The sequence below is a fragment of the Coenobita brevimanus genome, chromosome 44 (assembly GCF_032717465.1).
Source record: "Coenobita brevimanus isolate Jiangsu-jjx chromosome 44, ASM3271746v2, whole genome shotgun sequence".
Lineage (NCBI taxonomy): Eukaryota > Metazoa > Arthropoda > Malacostraca > Decapoda > Coenobitidae > Coenobita > Coenobita brevimanus.
In genome coordinates this window covers 22,009,462-22,033,206 of record NC_136997.1, presented here as the reverse complement: position 1 = coordinate 22,033,206, position 23,745 = coordinate 22,009,462, and the positions used below count along the sequence as shown (strand labels likewise).

General features: G+C 45.3%; 1 pseudogene; it reads left to right on the top strand.

Moving 5' to 3' along the window:
- Positions 1–19,803: 19,803 nt before the first annotated feature.
- Positions 19,804–20,175, top strand: LOC145398009 (protein GVQW3 pseudogene; annotated as a pseudogene).
- The last annotated feature ends 3,570 nt before the right edge of the window (positions 20,176–23,745 follow it).

Below are 23,745 nucleotides of genomic sequence, written 5' to 3'. Positions count from 1 at the left end.
TCTTCCTTGCTCAACAGACATCCCTCTCGCATCCAGTGCTCTCTTCACACTGTCCATCCATCCTATTCGTGTTCTTCCTCTCAGCCTTACACCTCTCACATTAGATCTAGGTATCTTTTTCACTAATCGCTCATTATCCATTCTCTCCATATGCCCAAACCATCGCAACACCCTCTGCTCAACTCTACCAGCCATCTCCCGAACAACTCCAGTTCTCCTTCGCACTTCATCATTTCGCACCTGATCCATATGCGTCACTCCACACATACTCCTCAGACACCTCATCTCCATTACATTCAAACTTTTCCTCTCTGCTACACCCATATTCCATGTTTCAGCCCCATATAACGCAGTCGGTACCACAACACCCTCATACAACCTTCTCTTTACATTCATTCTAAACGAACAACATTTAAACACTTTTTTCATTCCTCCCAGCACCTTTCCTACTTCATTTATTCTAAACTTCACTTCTGCATCTATTCTTCCATCCACAGCAACATGTGACCCTAGATATTTAAAACACTCTACCTCCTCAAGCAACTCGCCATTCAAAACTATATTCATCCCCCTACCATCTACCAACCTCGTACACTTCATCACTTTACTCTTATTCTCATTTACTTTCAATTTCCTCCTTTCACACACCCTTCCAAACTCCTCTACCAACTGTCTCAATCTCTCCTCTGAATCATCCACCAGTGCAGTATCATCTGCAAACAGCAGCTGCTTCAGATTCCACTCTCCACCATCAACATTTACCAGACTCAGACCTCCACCTAAAACTCTTGCATTCACTTCCCTTATAACACCATCCATGTAAATATTTAACAACCAAGGCGACATCACACATCCCTGTCGCAGCCCCACTCTCACAGGAAACCAGTCACTCACAGCATTTCCCACTCTTTCACACGCTCTACTATTTACATAAAAACTTTTCACCCCTTTTAGTAACCTACCATCAAGTCCATACAATCTTAAAACAGTCCACAAAGCCTACCTATCAATTCTATCATACGCTTTCTCTAAATCCATGAATGCCCCAAACATCCTTGCCTTTCGCTAAATACTTTTCACACACTTGTCTCACAGCAAACACCTGATCAACGCATCCCCTCCCTCTCCTAAAGCCACACTGCTCATCACCAATCACTCCCTCTGTACCCTCTCTAACTCTCATACTTAACACTCTACCATAAACCTTACCTACAACACTCAACAGACTTATACCCCTAAAGCTAGTACATTCATACCTATCACCCTTGCCTTTATACAACGGGACCACACAAGCACTTGCCCAGTCAATTGGCACCATACCTTTCACAAAGCACACATTCAACAGTCTTACTAACCAATCAACAATGGTCACTCCACCACTCTTCAGGCATTCAGCAGCACACCCATCCATACCAGCAGCTTTCCCTGTTTTCATCTCCTTTACTGCCTTCTCCACTTCCTCCTTCGTGATCAAAGAATCATTCAACTCTCCCAACACATTTATTCCTTGCACCCTTCCATCTGCCACAATCTCAGCCACCCTTTCCTCCTCTACATTTAACAATCTTTCCAAATACTCTGCCCATCTCTTCCTTACTGCATCCATCTCAATTAACATCCTTCCATCCTCTGCTTTTACTCGTTCTTCCTTCCCAGACTCTCCCTTTCGCACCATTTTCACCTCCTTCCAAAACATTTTCTTATTCTGTTGAAAATTCTCTGTCAGCCACCTACCCCACCTCTCATCTGCTGCCAGTTTAGCATCACGCACAGCTCTTCTCACCCTATTCCTCTTTTCCTTATACCTTTCATATGACATTTCATCCTTCCTCTGCAGCCACACTTCATATGCACGTCTCTTCTCAGCCACAGCCATACTTACTTCCTCGCACCACCATTCACTTCCTTTTCTTACACCACCACCCACACGTCTCACTCCACACACCTCTTCTGCATGCCCCACCACAGCACTCTTAAACAACTGCCATTCCTCCTCCACACTGCCATTTTCCTGATCTTTCAGTGCGTTCCACTCATCTTTCAATTTCTCCTGATACTCTATAATTTTCTCTCTTTTATCCAACTCACTCACTTTCAAAACCTCCCTGCCACACCTAACCCTCCTAGCTCTCACCCATCTCTTACCTACTCTTAACTTTCCCTCCACCAGGTAGTGGTCAGACATACCTCCACCCTCACCTCTCAGAACTCTCACATCCAACAATCTTCCTATTACATTCCTAGACACAACCACATAGTCCATCAAAGTTCTATCAACAACCCTTCCACCCTCCTGTCTCACTCATGTATACTTATAAATATCTTTCTTCTCAAACAGCGTATTTCCAATCACCATCTCTCGCTCAACACACATCGCTATCATTCTTTCCCCATTTTCATTTCTTCCAGGCACACCATGCATACCAACTACACCTTCAACTGCTACATTTCCCACTCTAGCATTCAGATCTCCCATCATTACCACATTTACGTTCGCTCCAAAACTCTGCAGACACTCATCAACATCATTCCAGAAAGACTCCCTCTCTTGTTCATCCCTTTCACTATCAGGCCCATATGCACTCACAAACACCCACAACTCACGTTCAAATTTCGCTTTCACCCACATCAGTCTCGATGACACCTCCTTCCATTCAATCACACATTGCTGTACTTCCGGACTCACTAACAAGGCCACACCTTCTCTTGCCCTTCCTCTATCAGCACCTGACAATTTTCCATTCACACGTCCAAACATAGACTCCCCCTTCCTTTTCATCTTCGTTTCACTCAAAGCTAACACATCCAACTTTCTTCTCACAAACATTCTCACAATCTCCTCCCTTTTAGCCTCAATCGTACTACATCCACGCACATTCATAGACCCAATCTTCAGGGTACGGAGATAACTCCATCCCCCATCCCTATCTCTGGCCTGTCTCTTTTTAGGAACTAAAAAACAGAGGAGGGGGTCCCTAGTCCCCTCAACCCGCCCCTTTTAGTCGCCTTTTACAACACGCAGGGAATACGGTGGCAGTATTCTTCCTAACACAACCTGGCCGCAGAGTAGTAGTACCACCCCATAGTGCGGCCAGGATGTGTCCCCCCCGCCACATGGGGTGGTTATATTATCGCCCCACTAGGCAGGCAATAATAATAATAATAATAATAATAATAATAATAATAATAATAATATTAACAACAATAATAAAAAAAATAAATAATAATAATAATAATAATAATAATAATCTATTATCAGACGCCTTAATCCCGTACGGGGTGGCCACAAAAAAATCGCCTCCACGTCGCCCTTTCCCTCGCCATTTCACTGCCCTGCTCCCAACTCACACCCCCCTCCCTCATATACCTCTTCATTCCATCCCTCCATCTCATCCTCGGCCTCCCCCTCCCTCTCCCCCCCCTCCACCTCACTCACATACACTCTCCTCGTCAGTCTCACACCCTCCATCCTCTCCACAAGGCCAAACAATCTCAGTGTGTTCCTCTTAACGCTTCCTGTTACATCCATATCCACACCACAACGCTCCTTTATATCCTCATTTGTCAACCTGTCTTTCCATGTGACTCGACAGGCTCCTTTTAAATAACTCATTTCCACTGCTCTCACTCTTGACTTGTGTCCTTCCAACAACGTCCAAGCTTCATTTCCATACGTTAGAGTTGGTATCACAATACTGTCATGTAGTAACTTTTTCACTTCCATGCTCACTTCCCTGTTTCTTATCACTGCTTTCAAGGAACCAGCAACTTTTCTTCCTTGTTGCACCCTTTCAAGCACTTCAACCACCAAACTTCCATCCTTACTCATCACACTACCCAAGTACTTAAACGTACTCACATTTTCCACATCCTCACCATCCAACATCACTGTACATTCAATGATTTCACCTCTCTCAAAGACCATCACTTTACTCTTCCCTACATTCACCTTTAGATTCCGTTTCTTTTACACTCTCCCAAACTCATCCATCAAGCCTTGCAGCTCTTCTTCGTCTTCACTTAATACAGTATCATCTGCAAACAACAGTACAGGGAGTTTCCAAACACCATCCTCTCTCACTAGGGCCACTCCATCATCCACTGGACTACCTTGTATCTCTTTTATTACCCCATCCATGTACATATTGAACAACCCTTGAGAGATGACTTCATCCCTGTTTCAACCCAACCTTCAAAGAGAAAAATTCACTCAGTTCACCATCCACACGCACTGCAGCCTTAGCACCCTCATACGTACTCTTCACAGCCTTCAACAACTTCCCATCTTCTCCATATATTCTTAACCTTTTCCACAATCCTTGTCTATCCACCCTGTCATATTGTTGCAGACAATCAAATATTGATGTTGTCGTGACACTCCTTTATTACCGCTGCCCAGCTCGTACAATTGATCCACAAGTCTACACTGTTTGAGGGCTGGAGGTCGCCTGCCCGCCTCGGTCTCGCTGGCCGTCCCTCCTCACCTTCCTCTAACTGCACCCCCCCCAACCATTGACGTTACAGAGGCATAAACTAGCTGGACAACACCCTTGCACACACACACATGCACACACACATGCACACACCATTAACAGATACATAGATAGTATAACATTGACAAATACATAACATTGACAAATACATAGACAACATGACATTGACATTTACATAGATAACATGACATTACACCCTGCCCTGATCTGCAACATCATAACCAAATCGAAGTAGTGGGCGCCATATGCGTGTGCTTCATTGAAGTACTGCTTCTGGTTCTGTCATTGTTGGGCTGGACTTACCTGACACTGCCTGCTGGTGCAATTGCGGATGTTGAGCTTGTACATCGATGTACAGTGGGGGATCATTACCAGCCTCATGCACGTCTGGCTGGCTGCCCTGATCCAGTGAGGTGCTGCTACAGTGCCTCACACCCCTAACGTGCCACGGGATACCATCAACATCCACTACCTGCGGAGAGTTTACCCTAGTGATGACACCAGGCTGCGACACTGAAGTGCAGCGATCACCATGCTTCCTGATGCAAACAGCATCACCCACTGCATATCGCATGCCTTTGTCACCATCAGGCATTGTGTCCGTGATGAGCCGTTCTTGGGTAGGTTGTTCAGTCTCGCACCTCTTAGCTGTACACAGAATTCACAGGGGCTTCCGTCACTGATGTTCCATCTAGGGGTGTGATATTATACCTTTGGACTGCTTCAGTGATGGAGCATTGTTTCCTGGCAGCGACCACCTTCACTGTGCGGTAGTTTCATTCAATGATGCCATTGCCAGTTGATGCATATGCCACCCTGAAGCATAGTAACATGCCCCAACGTGTGACAAAGGCTGCGAATTTCCGCTCACGGAAGATGGTGTCATTATCGCGGAGCAGTTCGACAGGTGCTCCTCATTCATAGAACACCTTCTCTAACTGGCGAATGACGGTGTCTTCATCTGGATGTCGCAGCTGCTGCCATATGCAAAATCGGGATGGCCCACAGTCAACAATTGTCACATAGGCATAACCACTGGGATGGGTGATGTCTATAGCCAAACGGTGCCATGTTCCTGTCACACCCAATGACCCGTGCTGCCACTTCACCGTAGCCGGGTCAATGGCTCGGCACACATCACACCACTTCACAACATCACGCATCTCAGCCCATGTCACCAGTCGAGAGATCTCTTGGCACGCAGAAAACAGTGGAGGCCAGATGCCATGATGACCAGTGATTACATGGATGTCTGCAGTTCTAGGCTCATCGGTGTCTTGCTCGTCCATTGCTGCTGCACCAGCTACCAGTCTGTCATTCCGCACCCACTCCTCTGGGACACATGTGAGGACATCAGTGTGATTTTCTGTAGACCGGACAAGCCTCACAGACAACGTCAGTCCCAACTCACTCACCAGTTGGCGAATGATTTCGACTCGGCGGCAAATCAACATCTCTCCGTGAGCCTTCGTTCGAAGTCATGCACGACCATTCAGTGCGTCGTAAATCCAACGAAATACTGTGGCAGAGTCTGTCCGTAACTTAATGTTCTTCATACCCCAAGCTATTGCCAAGTTCACTTCACGAACTGCTGTATCCAGCTCCGCCATATTGATGTGTGAGCTGTCGTCCTGCCACAGCCAGCATACGTCTTCAATTACACCGCCTTGTGGCATCTCAAAAACAACTCCAGCAGCTAGAGCACTGGCATCTGTCTACACGACTGCCTGGTCGCCATACACACACCAGACACCACGACATGGATCTTCCCTGACCAGCCGTGCTACCACATACTCCATCTGTTGAAGCAGGGAGTCGTCATCCACGATGTCGTCCCAGCCCTGTGTCACTGCATTTGCTCGGCGTTTAATCCATACAGCTGCTGGCCAGAGCCACTCTCCTACTGGCAAGTGCGTGACTAACCGTCCGCACCATATGAACACATCACGATGCGTCATTCTTGTCGGTGGTGGGTCGACTGGATTGTCACATGTCCACTTCATCTGGCCATCTGATGACTGCACGTGCAACCCTGGCAGTCGTGCCCCATCAGCTGCACAGTTTGGCAGCTTCCATTCAAGGCTGAATGCAGCAAAATGTGCAGCGACCTGCTCTGCACTGGCTAGGTCCTCATTCACCAACAGATCGTCAATGTAAGGCAACACTGCATGCTCAATATCTGGGTCCTGAGCCAAGATGTTCTTAACGACAGCCTTCATGACCAATGGAGCTATGTTTAGGCCAAAGCCAAGGCACATCAAACAGTAGCGCTGGCCTCGTACCATCACAGTCTAAGACAACAACAGTTGCTGATTAACACGCACCTGCAGATAAGCCTTGCATAAGTCCAGAACAGCCACATTACCTCCGTGTTGGCGCCACTTGTGCATCTGATCAGTACATATGTCACTATCAGCAGTAAAGGCAGTTACGTAGTCGTTTAGCTCGTGGTAGTCTAACACTGGCCGTACTTTTCTGCCGTTATTCTGACGAACAGCCATGAGCGGCACAAGCCCTCGTGGCGCCCATTGTTGCTGTTCATAATAGGGTACCAACCAGCCGTTCTTGATCCATGACTCCAGTTCCTGGTCAAACTCCTGACGCATGGATGGGGATATGTTGTTCTGTGCCACAGTATTATGCAGGCAATCAGGTGCTGCTCCATTCGTCCATTTCCATGACACTGTCCACGTTCGATGCCTTACATCAAATCGTACACTGAAATCAGGTGCATCCACTGCCAGCGGTGTCAGAGTCGATGACGCAATTGCACAAAACCTCCTAGTGCTACAGAATTGGACTTCTGACGGACACTTCACTATGACGCCGCCAAGTGCTGAGATGCCAGTGATGCCAAGCACAACATCCACACCCAAAGGCGGCTCACGCACCACCGGCACACTCACCCGGGCGCTCTGGCCATCAGGAGTTTCCACTGTCACACTGCCTGTCCTGGTGCACTGGAAAGAATCTCTACTAATCGTTGTGATGCTGGTTGTCTGCGGGTGCCACTGCATGCAACAAGGGGCATGTACTATGGTGTCTATGCAACCAGTGTCGACAAGAACTTGGCACGACCGCCTGTCAACAAGCAGCTGCACCACAGGAAGAGCGCCACTTACTGGTGTCCAAGAGAGGACGCTGGAACTGATGTGGCTCCTCCAATGTCGTTTCCCATCTGAGGACATGTAGCAGCAAAACGTCCTGGCTGGCCACAGGTCCAGCAATGACGAAGGCGACGTACTCTCACAGGCAGTTGCGCCTGCATTTGGCCTTGCACTGGTGCCAAAATCCCAGCAGCAACCACACACTCACCACTAAGCATGGCGTGAGCCCATGCCAACACACTGTTTAAATCCAGTCCCCCGGCTCTTGACTCAGTGCGAATAGCACGACGAATATCATCTGGTAGTCCTGCCACGAGCGCACATGACAAAGTATGGTCAGACATACCCCCCAAAAAAGTCAAAAGCCGTCGGAGGTTAGCCAGGAAGACGTCAACTGACTCACTTGCTTGTAGCCGACTTTCAGTGAAAGCTTCATATGCTGCATATTGATCTAGGGCAAATGCTGCATACAGTGATTTCTTCACCTCTGTCAGCGAACAGCGGCTGGCAACTGGCAATTGTGACCACACAACGAATGCCCCACATGTCAGCTGTAGTGGCAGAACTGATTCGAGGGCAACTCCACGGAGCTGACACAATATCTCCACCCGTGTGACCCACTCCACAATGTTCGTAGAGCCATCATACTCCAGAATCAGGCGAGCATCAAATAGTACTAATGTTGTTGTGGGAAGGTCGGTCTTCTTATCGTCCTCCATGTTGCCTAGATAGCTTGTAGCGGACAATCAAATGTTGATGTTGTCGTGACACTCCTTTATTGCTGTTGCCCAGCTCTTACAATTGATACACAAGTCTACACTGCTTGAGAGCTGGAGGTCATCTGCCCACCTCTGTCTCGTTGACCGTCCCTCCTCACCTCCCTCTAACTGCACCCCCCCCAACCATTGACGTCACAGAGGCATAAACTAGCTGGTCAACATCCTCACACACACACAGACACACACACACACACACACACACACACACACACGCACACACCATTGACAAATACATAGATAACATGACATTGACAAATACATAGATAACAAGACATTACACATATGCTTTCTCCAAATCCATGAAGGCCACATACAACTTCTTTCTCCTCTCTAGAAACTTTTCCACTAAACATCTAAGAATGAATATCAGATCTACACGACCTTCTCCCTTCCTAAAGCCGCCCTGTTCTTCTCCAACTAATTCCTCTGTTATTTCCCTAACTCTGTCAATAAGTATCGTACCATACACGTTTCCTATTACGCTAGGAAGACAAACGTTCCTATGATTACCACACACTTCTTTTTCCCCATTTCCTTTGTACAAGGGAATAATTATACCTGACTTCCAATCCTCCTGGACTCTACTTTCCTCCCAGGCCAATCTGCACATCTTCCACATCCATTCTACTACTATCTCTCCCCCATGCTTCAACATTGCACTACACATTCCATCAATTCCTTGGACTTTCCCCAATTTGACACTCTTCATTACTTCCATAACTTCTATCCTACTGAGTTCTTCCTGTCTTCTCACCTCCCTCCTTCTCCCAGCCATTCCCCAGCCACTTATACTTGCATTACTTCCATTCTCTATGTTCAGCAATTCCTTAAAGTGTTCTCTCCATCTGCTCACTTTTTCTCCCTTCTCCACTAGTAATCTACCATTTTTATCTTTCACTTCCCTACTAACTTCACTGCCACCCTGTCTTACTCTATTCTCTTTCCAGAACATTTTCTTACAGTCCCTCCACTTTACACTCAGATTCCTTCCAAATTCCTCATCCACTTTCTTCTTACTCTCTCTTACTAATCTTTTCACCTCTCCCTTCCTTTCTACATATAACTCTCTCTTCCGCCTCTCAACTTCTTCCACGCCCCTATTTATCATCCATTCAGTGTATGCTTTCTTCTTTTGTGCCACAGCCTGTCTCACCTCTTCATTCCACCATGCTGTTCCTTGCACCCCCTTCCGTCTTCTCTTCACCCCACACACCACCTCACATGGTGCACATATATCTTCTGTGAATATCTTGCACACATCTTCCACGTCCCCCATCTGCTCCAGTTCATATTTACCCAATCGTTCCTCCACTTCTCTCTTATATTCTGCTTTTATCTCATCCTCTTCTAACCTTTCCACTCTCCTTGCAACTACTCTTTCCTCGTGTCCTTCCCTTCTTCTATTTCTCCATCTAACATGGCTCTTGATTCTGGCCACCAACAAGTAGTGTTCAGAAAGTCCACTCCCCCAACCTCTATAAGCTCTTGCATCCATTACACATCTTTGCATCCTTTCATCCACACACACATAATCAATCATTGCCTTCCTTTCGTTCAGTTCACCACCCACCCATCTCATCACTCACTATGTATACCTGTGGATCATTTTGTGCCTGAAGAGGGTTTTGGCTATCACCAACCCCCTCCCAGCACAAATGTCCACTAACGCACTGCCATTCTCATCTATCTCAGCAGGCACACCCCACTCGCCAATAATAATAATAATAATAATAATAATAATAAAAATGAGATGATGATGATGATGATAATAATAATAAGAGAAATAATAATAATAATAGAAATTAATAATAATAATAATAATAATAATAATAATAATAATAGTAGTAGTAGTAGTAGTAGTAGTAGCAGTAATAATAATAATAATAATAATAATAATAATAATAATAATAATAATAATCCATCCATCCATCCTTCCATCATCCAGTCCTGTCACCCCACAGATGAACGCAGGAACCCGGGCATAGGCAAGTTGGTCCCAGCATTTAACATGGGAGTGCATATCATCTTAAATTCACTCTCAAAATAATAATGATAATAATAATAATAATATTGGCAGAACTCCAGGGTATAAATCAGCAAAGGAGCATCTCTCCATTTTTGCCTGTACCAGCGCTGATGGCTCTCATCGCCTATACCCAATCATAATAGGTAAGAGCAAGCTACCCAGGCCACTGATGGACATCATGGCCAAGCTTCCTGTGTAGTCCCATGGTAACAAGTTAACCTGGTTGCTGTCGAAACTCCCTTGCTATGGAGTAACGTCTTTTGTTCCTCTGCTTTCCTCATATCTCAGCGACAGATAAATAAGGTTAAAGTAGATTATGTATATTCCAATTTCCACTCAATTAACGCCAGCGTGCCGCAGGGATCAGTTCTGGTGCCAACCCTGTTCCTGGTTCATATTAATGATTTCTTATGTGTCTCCCACAGTCCCATCCATTCATATGCAGATGACTCAACTCTTCATAGTTCATTCACACTCAAACACCCATTTACAAAGTCTGATATCTCTAACTTTCAACTCAGTTCAGTCATCTCCATAAATCAAGACCTATCTATGATCAGTGAATGGGAACAAAACAACCTTGTCTCATTTAATGCTAGTAAAATCAAATATATACAATTTACTAATAGACAGATATTGCCAAATTAGTATATAACCTTCAGTGCTACTAACATTCCCATCTCCAAACGTCCAGAGGTCCTCAGCTGGACCTCTCATGTCAGATCACTTGCTAAAACCGCCTCAAAGAAACTTGGATTATTGTACAGAGTCCGCAACCTCTTCACTGACGAGCAGTTAGCTATGATTTATAAGTCATGTGCACTCTCACCTTGAATATAGCTCACCTTTGTGGAGTGGATGTGGAGAGGTTGCATTAAAACAACTGGACAAAATTCAGAACAAAACTGCTGGAATTATTAACAACCCTGCTATTATAAATAAACTACCTCCCTTACAAGTACGATTGAATGTTGCCTCCCTTGCATTATATTATAGATATTTATATGGCAAATGCTCAAAGTTGCATCCATTGTGCCACCTCTCCATGCCTTCCCTCGTGCTACATGGGCATCTGGCAGCGCTCATGACCGGAACGTCACTCTGTTGTATTGCAGAACTTCTGCCTATCAGAATTATTCTTTCATTCCTCGAACTTCATCTCTCGGGAACTCGCTTCCCCCGCGTTGTTTCCCTCCAAAATTCAACCAACAGCAGTTCACGTCCAACTCTTACAGATAATTTATGAATGGAGGACACCAGTAATCTGGAATATGGATTTTTTTTTTTACTTATTTGTGTTTCCTTCCTCTTTTCTGTTATTAAAAAAAGAATAATATTCATGGCTGGCTGGTCCCACTACAGCTACGACCTTTCCATGCAGCAGCACAAAAAAAGTTGTAGCATCAGTCGTGACAACATAAGGGCAGTGCTGCTGCTGGACAACGCACCAGCCCATCCATCCTCTGCTATACTCTGCAGCAAGGATTGACGAATCAAGCCTTGATCCTGCCAGACACATCACTGACCTTACCCAGACCATGGACCATGGAGTTACAGAGAGTGCAGAGGCACTTCAGAAAGCTCTACTTGCACTAGTGCATCATTGTGATTGTGAATGAGATGGACCAGAAAGACTATGAAGGGACCAGAGGCAAGAAAACCCAGTACATTTTCATGATATACAACATCAAAGACGCCATCTTCAACCTGGCAGAGTTATGAAAGAAAGTGTCTCTTGCCAGAATCAAGAATAAGTGGTGCAAACTCCTCAGAGCCCCAAAGACTCCAGCACCACTGCATGATTTTTAGGGGTCTGAATCACTGAGGATGGCAGAAATGTTGGTACCTGCAGGGCAGAGTGATCTTGCAGAGGAGAGGCTGCAAGAGTGGCTGGATGAGGCTGGTGTGCCTAGCTACCATCATCACACAGAAGAGGAGACTGTCGATGAACTAAAAGACTGGACACTGGCAATGGAAGAAGACGAAGAGAAGAAGGAGAGGACATCTGAACTGACCCTGGAAGCAGCCACTGATGTTGCAAACACCATCCTGGCCGTGATGACAAAGTTGGAGGGCCTCTGGTTCAACATTATGAGGTTATGCAGCTAACTAGGTTGGAGTTAGTACAGCTGCAGCAGCCCAGGAAAATCCTGAGTAAGATCTTCCAGTCTGTGCCAACTGTTGCCAAGAGGCTCTGCACAGTCAGAGACCTCCAATGTGCCCATGGCAACAACGTCCTCAGCCAGCCACCACTTAGCTTCAAGATCCAGCCGTACAGTCTTCAGGACCACAACACCTCAGGAGTCTCTGTATCAAATGTCACACCACAGCCACCTGAAATCATCTTTGCCAACAGCGACGATGAATAACACTTAATTCACTGTGAAGCACGCAAGAAGAATGGAAGCGTGAGCACTCTGCATCCATCTATGCAGGTGAAAGGCACATTGCATAAGTTTCCCACCCCTTTTCACCCCAGCCTGGCCTGAAATTACCATCTTCACTTTATGAATGCTGAATTGTGAAAACAAACTAGTAATATTGTACTAGTCATGAAATAGCACTATGTCAAGGATGTGAAATTATCAGCCAGGATAGATTAAAAGGGGTATAGTTTTCATTTTTGGTATTACTATATACTATTTTACTAATTTATATTCTAACACGTACTTGAAATCCCACTTCAGGGGAGACCATCGGATCGAACGGAGTATCTTCTTTATTGGATGTCCCCCCATTAGACTGTTATAGTGAGGGTCCACTTTATATATATATATATATATATACTGTATATCATTTCAAGAAATGTGTGTGTGTGTGTGTGTGTGTGACATGTCACACACACACACACACACACACACACACACACACACACACACACACACATAATCTCTTTGTCTTTCTGTCTGTCTGTCTATATGTCTGTCTATATCTATCTATCCATCTATCGATTAATACGAATATAATCACCTTGAGAGCAACGTTGACAGGATCATTGATAACATGTTGTTGATACAGAAGCAAGGCGAGAGACGAAGCCACCACAAAGGTTGTTGCTGCCAGCAGTCTCCACACAAGCACTGAGAAAGGGTACAGAACATTCCTCCAACGCGGCAGTGGCTGCGGGACGCGTATAAGGAAGGCAAAACTCGTGCCCCAGTGAGGATAGGTGAGATCGAAGTCGTGAAGTCGATCCCTATTCGGCTGAAGAACGTTGACGGTCATGTCCTTCCCGTGGTACATCACTTGGCCAAGCAGGCCTGTGTAGGTGCCGTTTACTTTACGAGCGAACTCAATATTAGAGAGGGGAATCATGTTTACTCCAAACCCATACTTGTCTCCGATGATGTTCAAGGTGTCTACATTCCATCCGATGCAGCCACCCATTTTTCCGTAGTAAACAAAAGGAATATCGTAGCACAGGGCCGAAACCTGCAAAATCTTGCCCCCGAAATCCAGGAAGCGAGGCGGGAAAAGAGACTTGAGTGTGTAAAGTTTACTAGGGTTCCAAACTTCCAATGGAGCTTTTGTAAGTGAGTGTCCTTGTCTGTTGTGCTGTGTGGGTAGGCTGGTATAGGAATATATGTGTGTTTTTCCTGCTTGAACGACCGACTGCAAAAGTAGGATGAATTCTGAGCGTTGGACGACAGGTTGACTCAAGATAGAGGTCGTGTTGAGATATGGGTCCAGACAGAAGAGGACCAGGTAGCAAGGATTCCAGTCTTTGTTGCCTGTCAGGAGGAGCAGAAATGAAGTAGGACCGCTGTAGAAGATAATGACAGCGGTAAGTCTTGATCCCCTGATGTGGTGTTGGGGACGTGGAGTATGAAGGAGTGAGTGTTGGCTGGTGAGGTAGACAGGAGTGAGGGAGAGTCCCGCTGTTGACACAACCTGACTCAGATCTAGTAAGTGATGGCTGTGGTCTTCGCTCACCACCAGGAGGTCCTGCCCAAGCAAAGGGCCCCCAACCAGCGATGACAGAGTGTTGGTTGGAAGGGTGTGGCTGTCTGGGGGAGAAAAAAAGTGAATTATAGTTGGTTGGTTTTCATCTGAGGAAACTAGGTCACTTCTGTTGCTTGAATAGTAAGTTGTAGCTGCATGAACTTTGAGGACCCATTGTAGGTAGTGTTGGCCTAAAACTGTCACCTCCCCATCTTGATTGTTGATTTATGACAGTAGATTAGCGCTAGAATACAATGCTAGTCACGAAGAAGTTCAATGAAAAGGAGGTAAAGCCAGTGTACTGTTTTATTCTACCACTTAAGGTACCAATGGACGAAAATCTACTCCAAGTTAAAAGAACTCTACTGTTTTTACTATAACTTGGCCGAAAATTAACAACTCTCCAGCTTGAATGCTGAGCTGTAGCGATAAACTAACACTAAAATATGATGCTAGCCATGAAGTGATATGAAAAAATTGTAGAGCCAAAGTATTGCCGCTTTCTGCCACTGAGCTACGTGAAATAAGCTATCAGTGGACGAAAATCTAAACCAAGTTAGGGTAAGTGTGAATATTTTCTTCACTAGTAGGGGAAACTCTCATAAACTCAATAAAATCATCTTGTAAGAGGATATTTAAATATGAATATACACTTTGATCTCACTATGCGGAAGGGGTTGTTTTTGTGGCCTGAGCTTCATCAGAAACATGGTCCCGGTGAACTGAAGGTTTAATTTGCTCGTCTTTCCCAGTTCACCTTCCTCTTTTCGATGAACAGGGAAGTAGTTAAAGGACGTTTGTTTAACATGGCAATTGAGCAGCCTGGTTATATTAGTACCACCACATGAAGGCGTCCATTATGAAATATGGACCCTGTGGACTGCAGGTTTAAACTGTCGTTCTCCTGTAGTCCACAATCCTTCTTTCGGTGAATAGGGGAGTAGTTCTGGAAGTGAAGAAAGAAACCTGTACTTTACATAGAAAAAATCATTCAATATATTACCAGTATGCCGGGAAGCGAATCCGGTTTGCTGCCTGGCTCTTCCTGAGAGTCCCGGGTTCAGTTCCCGGCATATTGGTGATATATTGGATAGTTGAGGAAGGTTTGAATAACAAGGTAGTTGAGCCAGTCGGTTATATCGCTGCCACCACATGAAGTCGTCTCTTGCCAGCAGGCGGTGGTTCAGTCGGTAGAGAGGTGACCTGCAGTCCTACCGGACCCAGGTTCAAATCCCCACTGGGGCAGGGACCAGTTTAAGGATTTGAATTTCATGAAATCATACTTTACTGATCTACCAGAAGACCCGCCGAAATGTCGTAAAAATACCCCCTCTAATACCAATACAGTACACCAGTCCTGTATGAGACGGCCCTAGCATGTATTCAATATGGACGGTGGGTGTTAGCGCCGAAGTGGTGACATGTAGAGAGGTGTATGGGATGTAGGAGGACTACTGGGCCTTGACAGCAGGCTGTGAAGCCTATGCCCAGTGTCGGACGCATTAAAAAAAAAAAAACACACAGGGAAATTACAAAAGAAAATACAATACTGGGGTGGGACACTCAAACATATTTGCCATCCAGGCCCTGTGGTAACTGTGATGGGTTTTGACAGGAGGAACTGGAGACATGGAAACGTTTATTTCTCTGTCATTCCACTCAAAATAGACAACAGAAAACAGATAACATAACAGAAAACAGACACCAGATAACATAACAGACAACACATAACGGACAACAGATATAACAGTTTCCCTCAAGTAACCAGGAATTGTTTTGGACGAAAGAACGCCAGCCAGGGAAAGATTCTAATGTCGTTAACCATCCTGCAAAAACTAATCCGAGATACGACAGGGAATCCACCATGAAATACCTTTAATCCCACCCCAGGACTGTATTCTAAGTGGCTTTGGTGATTCCATAACACCTTTTTATTAGCGTTTTGTGTTGCACATAGTACCTCAGTAGTAGTAATAGTAGTAGTAGTAGTAGTAGTAGTACTTGTTGTTGTTCCTGTTGTTGTTGTTGTTGTTGTTGTTGCCTTAGTTTCATCTGAAATGTGAGCCCAGTGCATTGCAGGCTTAAGTTGCCCTCCTGCAGTCCACCATCCTCCTTTGGGGGGATAGGGAGGGAGTTGAAGGAAGTTTGTATAACCGAGCAGCTCCACAGCCATGTTATATCAGTGCCACCACAGGAAGGCGTCCCTCTCCAGCACCTGTGTTGATGAGAAAAAATAGCTCGAAAGAAAATATTAAGTGTAATATTCAAACTAAATAGCTCAGGAAGAGGTGTTAAGAAGTCTCCTGCACGAGTTTGAGTACGTTCCACTGTCACACCGGAAGAAGCTAAGACTTTCTGAAGGAGGCTGAAGTATCTGAAGCTCAAGAGGGAAGACTGAAGTTAGGAGGAGGAGAAATTATAATATCTTAGCCTGTACTTCGTTCATTTTAACTTGGCGGATATTTCGCCCTTTCTGCACTTATTTCCCGTAACTCACTGACAGACTAAGGCAAGACTACGGCTCTACATCCCTCCCATTGAACTTCTTCGTGACTAGCATCATAGTCTAGGGTCAGTCTCTCGTATCAGCTGAATATTCAAGATGGAGAGATGGCCATTTTACACCTAGCTGAAGTGAACAGTGAATAACCGTAAAACTGCCCTCTCTCCATTCTCAGTACAGAGCAGTAACAAGAGATTAACACTAGAATTTGGTGCTAGTCACAAAGAAGTGCTTAAAAAGAGATGTTAAGCCGCAGTGTTGCCATTTTCTACCCATGGGCTACGGGAAAAAAGCTGCTAAATGAAAATCTCCCCGAGATCGTTAACATATTGGGTCATTTTTACTCTTTATACTCCTATGTCGTGGTGCTGGAGAGGGACGCCTTCACGTGGTGGCACCGATATAACCAGGCGGCTCAATTGTCATGTTATACATATGTCCCTCAACTGTTTCAATGTTCCCCTACAGGCGGATGGTTGAATGCAGGAGGAAGGCGATTTCAGCCTGCACTCCACTGTGTTCACGTTTCAGATGAACCTGACGATATAACTGCTACTACTACTACTACTACTACTACTACTACCACCAACACCACCACCACCACCACCATAACTACTACTACTACTACAACTACTACTATTACTGCTACAACTACTACTACTACTGCTACTACTATTAGAGTTGAATTCTAAGTAACATAGGAGGTTTTGTTGCACTTCTTCCATAGCGATTTATATTTCGTATGACACCTGACGCTATTTATATGTTATTTAAGCCATTTGAATTTCCATGTAGTTTGCACCTGTAACATACAAGAGGATAATGAGGTGTAACAGAGTAAATCGCTAAGGAACAGGTGTTACAAAACCATGGCCAAACGATCACGTTTAGCTTAAAAAAAATCTCTTGTTTTGTTCGTGTTACATTCTCTGTCTGTCTGTCTATCTGTCTGTCTGTCTGTCTGTCTGTCTGTCTCTCTCTCTCTCTCTCTCTCTCTCTCTCTCTCTCTCTCTCTCTCTCTCTCTCACCGGATAACACTGGGAAGCTGCGCAGGGCTTCAGCAGGGGCGGCGAGGGAAGCGAAGAGAGAGAAGCAGAGGCAGTGTTGTGTGTATGAAGGCGCCATGGCGAGTGACCACACCTGCCCTGCCACACCACCACCACACCTTCCCAAACACGAGCACCGTATAGCCGGCACCAGGGGGCTTGGCGCAGGCGTGTGGAGGGAGAAAGAGGAAGGGGGAGAGAGAGAAGGAGGAGAGGGAGAGGAGTAAGGGGGATGAGGAGGAGAGGGAGGATGTGGAAGTGGGGAGAAGGGCAAATTCACGAACGAACACATATGGTTAATTTCGTGTTGTGTGATTTATTGATATTAGTTTATTGTTGATATTGTTATTGATAGTAGTAGTAGGAGTAGTATTAGTAGAAGTAGTAGTAGTAGTAGTAGTAGTAGTAGCAGCAGCAGCAGCAGCAGCAGCAGTAGTAGTAGTACTAGAAGTAGTAGTAGTAGTAGTAGTAGCAGCAGCAGCAGCAGCACCAGCAGTACTGGTAGTATTTCAGGGTTTGAGAGACGTTTGTATATCCCGTATCTCCACCACCCAGTCATGTCAGTGCTACCACTTGAAGGTGTCCCTCTCCACACCTGAGAGACTTAAATTCCATGATAAACATGAATCGCAGTATCTCAGTTTGTCATTCTTATCAGAAGGATGTTTGTATAACCAGACAGGTGAGCCGCCTAGTTATATCGGTGTCACCACACGAAGGCCTTCCTCACCAAAGTCAGTAGAGTGGAAAGCAATGAATTAAATAGCTGAACGAATACTGCTGACATTTTCTTGATTGTCTGGTACAAATGTGATCTTGTTTTTGGACACAAGAACCAAAACAACAGCCGCATCAACTCAAAGGCTGACGTTCGTAGGCAAACAGCCAATTTTGTGAAGGGTTTATATGGAACATCTGCTGAGTATTTGATGGGGTGGGTTAGCTTGCATGCCACGTTATAGACTGCGTTCAGCAGGGAGGTAGAGAAGCTATTACCTTCACTTAAGCATTGGATGTGGTTAGCCTGCATACCACGTTATAGAGTGCGTTCAGCAGCGAGGTGCAACAGTCACACCTTAACACTTATCATGGGTTCAAGCCCTTCAGTCCGAAAACGTATCACTGACTTTAATCCTGGTGCCACAAAGCGATTTTATAGACGTTACTACTACTACTACTGCTATTAAAACCACCACCACTACTACTACTACTACCACTACTACTATTACTATTACTACTACTACTACTACTATTATTACTACTACTAGTACTACTACCACAACTACTACAACTACTACTACTACTACTACTACTACTACTACTATTACTACTACTACTAATACTAATACTACTACCTATGCTACTACTACTACTACTACTGCTACTACTTCTACTACTACTACTACTACTTCTACTACCGCTGTTGTTACTACTACTGTTACTACTACTACTACTACTACCGCTGCTGCTACTGCTACTGCTACTAGCTATGGCTACTACTACTACTACTACTATTACTACTACTACTACAGCTACTATTATATTACTACTACTACTACTACTACTACTACATCGACTGTTCTAGCTAAACTCGCTTTACATTAGCATGCCGAAATTTTCGTCTCACTGTAGCTATTTTCACTGCCCAGTGGAAGAAAAAGACATTCCTACGGCTCAACATCCATTACACAGCACATACTCGTGACTAGCAGTATACGAGGTGTGTCAGAAACGTTCCAGGACTGAGTGTGCTGTTTGAGCTATGAGTGAGAGAGGGATTAGGGGGTTGTGTCACCGTGTGACGTAATATCCAGGGAGTATATGACTGTGATCTCAGCTCTCTGCGGCTATTGATCTTTTTTTCACATGCTTTTGTATACATGTCCTCTGTTTCAGGTCATCAAGCGATGAGCACAGAGCAACAAACCAACCTGAAGTTTCTGGTCCGGTTGGGGAACACTCCTTCTGAAGCACTGGAAATGCTGCAGCAAGTGTACGGAGATGAGACGATGTCACGCTCACGTGTTTTTGAGTGGTACAAGAGGTTCAAAGAGGGACGCGAGGACGTGGAAGACGACCCCAGGAGCGGAAGGCCTTCAACGAGCAGGACTGAGGCCAATGTTGAGCGTGTCAGGCAGATTGTCCGTGGCGATCGTCGGTTGACTGTTCGACTGATCGCAAATGAGCTGGGCATGAACCAGGACAGCGTCTGGAAGATTATCACTGAAGATTTGGGTGTGGTAAGTCTGCGCAAAGATGGTGCCGAAGCTGCTCAATGATGACCAGAAGGATCGGCGCATGCAGGTGTGTCAGGACATCCTCGAGCGTCTTGAAACCGAACCAGACTTGCTAGGGAGAGTCATCGCCGGTGATGAGTCATGGATCTTCGAGACCAAACGCCAGAGCCTTCAGTGGAAGAGTCCGATGTCGCCAAGGCCGAAGAAAGCAAGACAGTCGAAGTCCAAAGTCAAAGTCATGTTGATCGCATTCTTCGATGTGAGGGGCATTGTCCACACCGAGTTCTTGCCACAGGGCCAGACGATCAACCAGTACACCTACAAAGAGATCCTGCAGCGTTTGCTTCGTTCAGAGCGCGAGAAGAGGCGAGAATTGTGGCAGGACAGCTCGTGGCTGCTTCACCATGACAACGCACCTGCTCACAGTGCCCTGAGCATCCGACAGTTCCTGGCCGAGAGGAATATCGCCGTGCTGGAGCAACCTCCCTACTCACCTGACCTGGCTCCGTGTGATTTTTTCCTCTTCTCCAAGCTCAAGGGGGTCATCAAGGGGACCCGTTTTGAAGACGTGAATGACATCAAGATGGCCATGACGACAGAGCTGCGGAGGATCCCAGAAGAATCCTTCCAGGAGTGCATGGAGGCGTGGGAGAGAAGGATGGGAAAGTGCGTTAAACTCCAGGGGGATTACTTTGAAGGGGACAACTCGTAGTTTGTAGTTTGGATTTGAAATATATCTTTTGTGACATCAGTCCTGGAACTTTTCTGACACACCTCGTATTCTAGTACTAGACTCTTGTTATCATCCATCTTTACCATGGCTGAACTATAATGTTTTTCCCCGAGTCTGTGTGTGTGTGTGTGTGTGTGTGTGTGTGTGTGTGTGTGTGTGTGTGTTACCATTATATCTCATGAACAGCTTGAGGTATCAACATGAAACCTTCAAGGTATCAAGATATCGCCATATTCTTGGACGAGTTCGAAAATGGACATTTGGGGTCAAGGTCAAGGTTAGCAAAATGGCTGCCAAGGGTCAACTAGTGTTTATCGTCCGCCAGTAGCACCATATATCTCATGAACGACTTCAGCTATCCCCCCTGGACCACCTCGAAGGAGCGCCGCCATTAGGTCCCCCCGGGAGGGCACCCCCAGTCCCCCAGGGGGACTCCGTCCCTTGACCTCCCCCCCGGGAGGGGAGGCCGCGCTTATATCTTATTCAACAGCATATTCTGGCGGGTGATTAACATTCTGCTCCCGAATGCTTTTCTTTCATTACAAATCAGAATTCAGGCTGGAAAGATGGCAATTCTAGGTCAAGCATAGTAATGGAAAGGTTATTGAAGATCTAACTCCTCCAGTTCTCAAAGTCTCCTCTAACCTTAAGAAAATCGTCTGATGTTAGCTTAAAATATAAACCCTCACTCTAAGTTCTAAGCCTTTGACCAACAGAACATCCCACTACTGAAAGAAATCGTCTTGTTAGACAGAAGGAATATCTAAATGTACTATTAACAAGACAGGTTTACTCTGCATTTTTTTTTTAAGCCTGTGACTGATACAAAATTGCTAATTTAAAAAAAAAAAATGCTGACGTATTTGACTAAATTTCCGAAGTACGCCATATGCGGGGAGATGGAGAGGGTCGCCCTTCCGCGGTGGCACTAATATAACTGGGTGGATCCACTGCCCCTTGCGCTAACGTCCCTCATCTCACTCCCTCCCAACCCCCGAAAGGTGGAAAGTGAACTGCGGTGAAAGACAGCTTCAGCCTACTGTCCACCGGGTTCACCTTACACATGAACCTGGGGCTGCAATTACTACAATACTGCTACTACTATTACTACTACTACTACCACTTCTGCTGCTGTTGCTGATGCTTCTACTACTGCAACAACAATCGCGGAAAGATCGCTCTACTACTATTACTGCTACTACTACTACTACTACTACTACTACTACTAAAACTACTACTAATACTAATATTAATACCACTACTGCTACAACCACTACTACAGTCGCGGAGAGAGCCAACCTTCCTCTGATGTATTACTTTTTTATTCTTGCAACCCTCAGACATTTTAATCAGCTTAGGAGAGACTTCTCGAGCCGCAGGGGTTACATTCAGCCTTCACTAACCCCTCCACTGCCAGACATCCTTCCTTGGCTTAATAAAATCATCTGGAGATAACAGTATTAAAGCAGAAAAAAAAATGCCCTAGAATTTAAAAGCTTTACGGTCGTGGGAGTCGCTTTCGATATTCTTTTCACCTTAACTTGGCTCAGAATTTCGTCGGTTTGCGGTATACTTTACGTAGCAACAGCAGAAAAAGACGATGCTATGGCTATACATCCTTTCCATAGCATTTCTTCGTGACCAGCATCGTATTCTAGTGTTAATGCGTTGCTGCAATTCGTTATTCAACATGGAGAAGTGTCTTACTCTTTTCATCTTAACTTGGTCCAGATTTTCGTCCATTTGCAGCTTATTCCACGTAGCAAAATGGCAGAAAAGGACGATGCTATGGCTGTGCATCCTTTCCATTGCACTTCTTCGTGCCCAGCATCATAGTTTAGCTGTAATCTAATGCTACAATTTGTTGCTTACGATGGTGAGGCGTCAGTCCACCTCCTGCATCTTCTATCATCCTGACAAAGACATTGTGTGAATCTGTACCATTCGAGAGAATAATTAGGTGTATTGTTCGCAATAAATCGCTAAGGAAGTGGTGTTAAGACAATCGCCATAGCCACTTAGAATAGAGCCAAAGTAGTGGTCCTCTAACTCTCAGCTGAGCAACTTCTTGTGTGTTAAGTGAAAGATTCAATTAGTGTTATGTCTCTCCTGCATCATTTACTTGCTGCTACCTGTGCAGCACCCACGCCCATACCAGCAGACTTAGCCGTCTCCTCAACACAAAATACTGCCACATGAGTAGTGGGGCGGTGCAGCACCCACGCCCATACCAGCAGACTTAGCCGTCTCCTCAACACAAAATACTGCCACATGAGCACATGAGTAGTGGGGCGCTATTTACAGACTACTCTCTATAACGTTTATATATTTAACTCGTAAAGGGATTTTTATGGACGCCAGACGATTTTATTCAGATGATTAATTTTTCACCCTCTAGACGTAAAAGAAAAAGTTGAAAATTAAGACTGCCAAAAGATTTAAAGATTTCTGAAACCCGTAAATAGCTCCACTGGAAACTCTTTTGGCAGTACCCTATGTGTTGCGAGGACGGCTCAGTCGGCTGGTGTGGGCGTGGTTGTGGAGGTGGGAGTAGGAAATGACTGAATGATGCAGGGTAGACACTGATAACACTGAGCCGTCCACATAACACAAAGAAATATCCCTTCAGAATGGCATACAGGATGGTTCACATATATAACGCTTCCATTACACTCCGTCAGGTGCTTTATCGTGTGTTGTGACTGTCCTGCATCATTCCATTTATTATCCCCACTGCCTCACCCACGACCATGAAGAACGCATCATTTGTACGAACTCTGCATCACAATCCAAACGCCTCTGTTCATTTTAGGTAAGGCTTCTCGTACAGTAAGGGTTAATGCAGGCTATGTCTACTCCCTCTGGCTCGAAATTATATC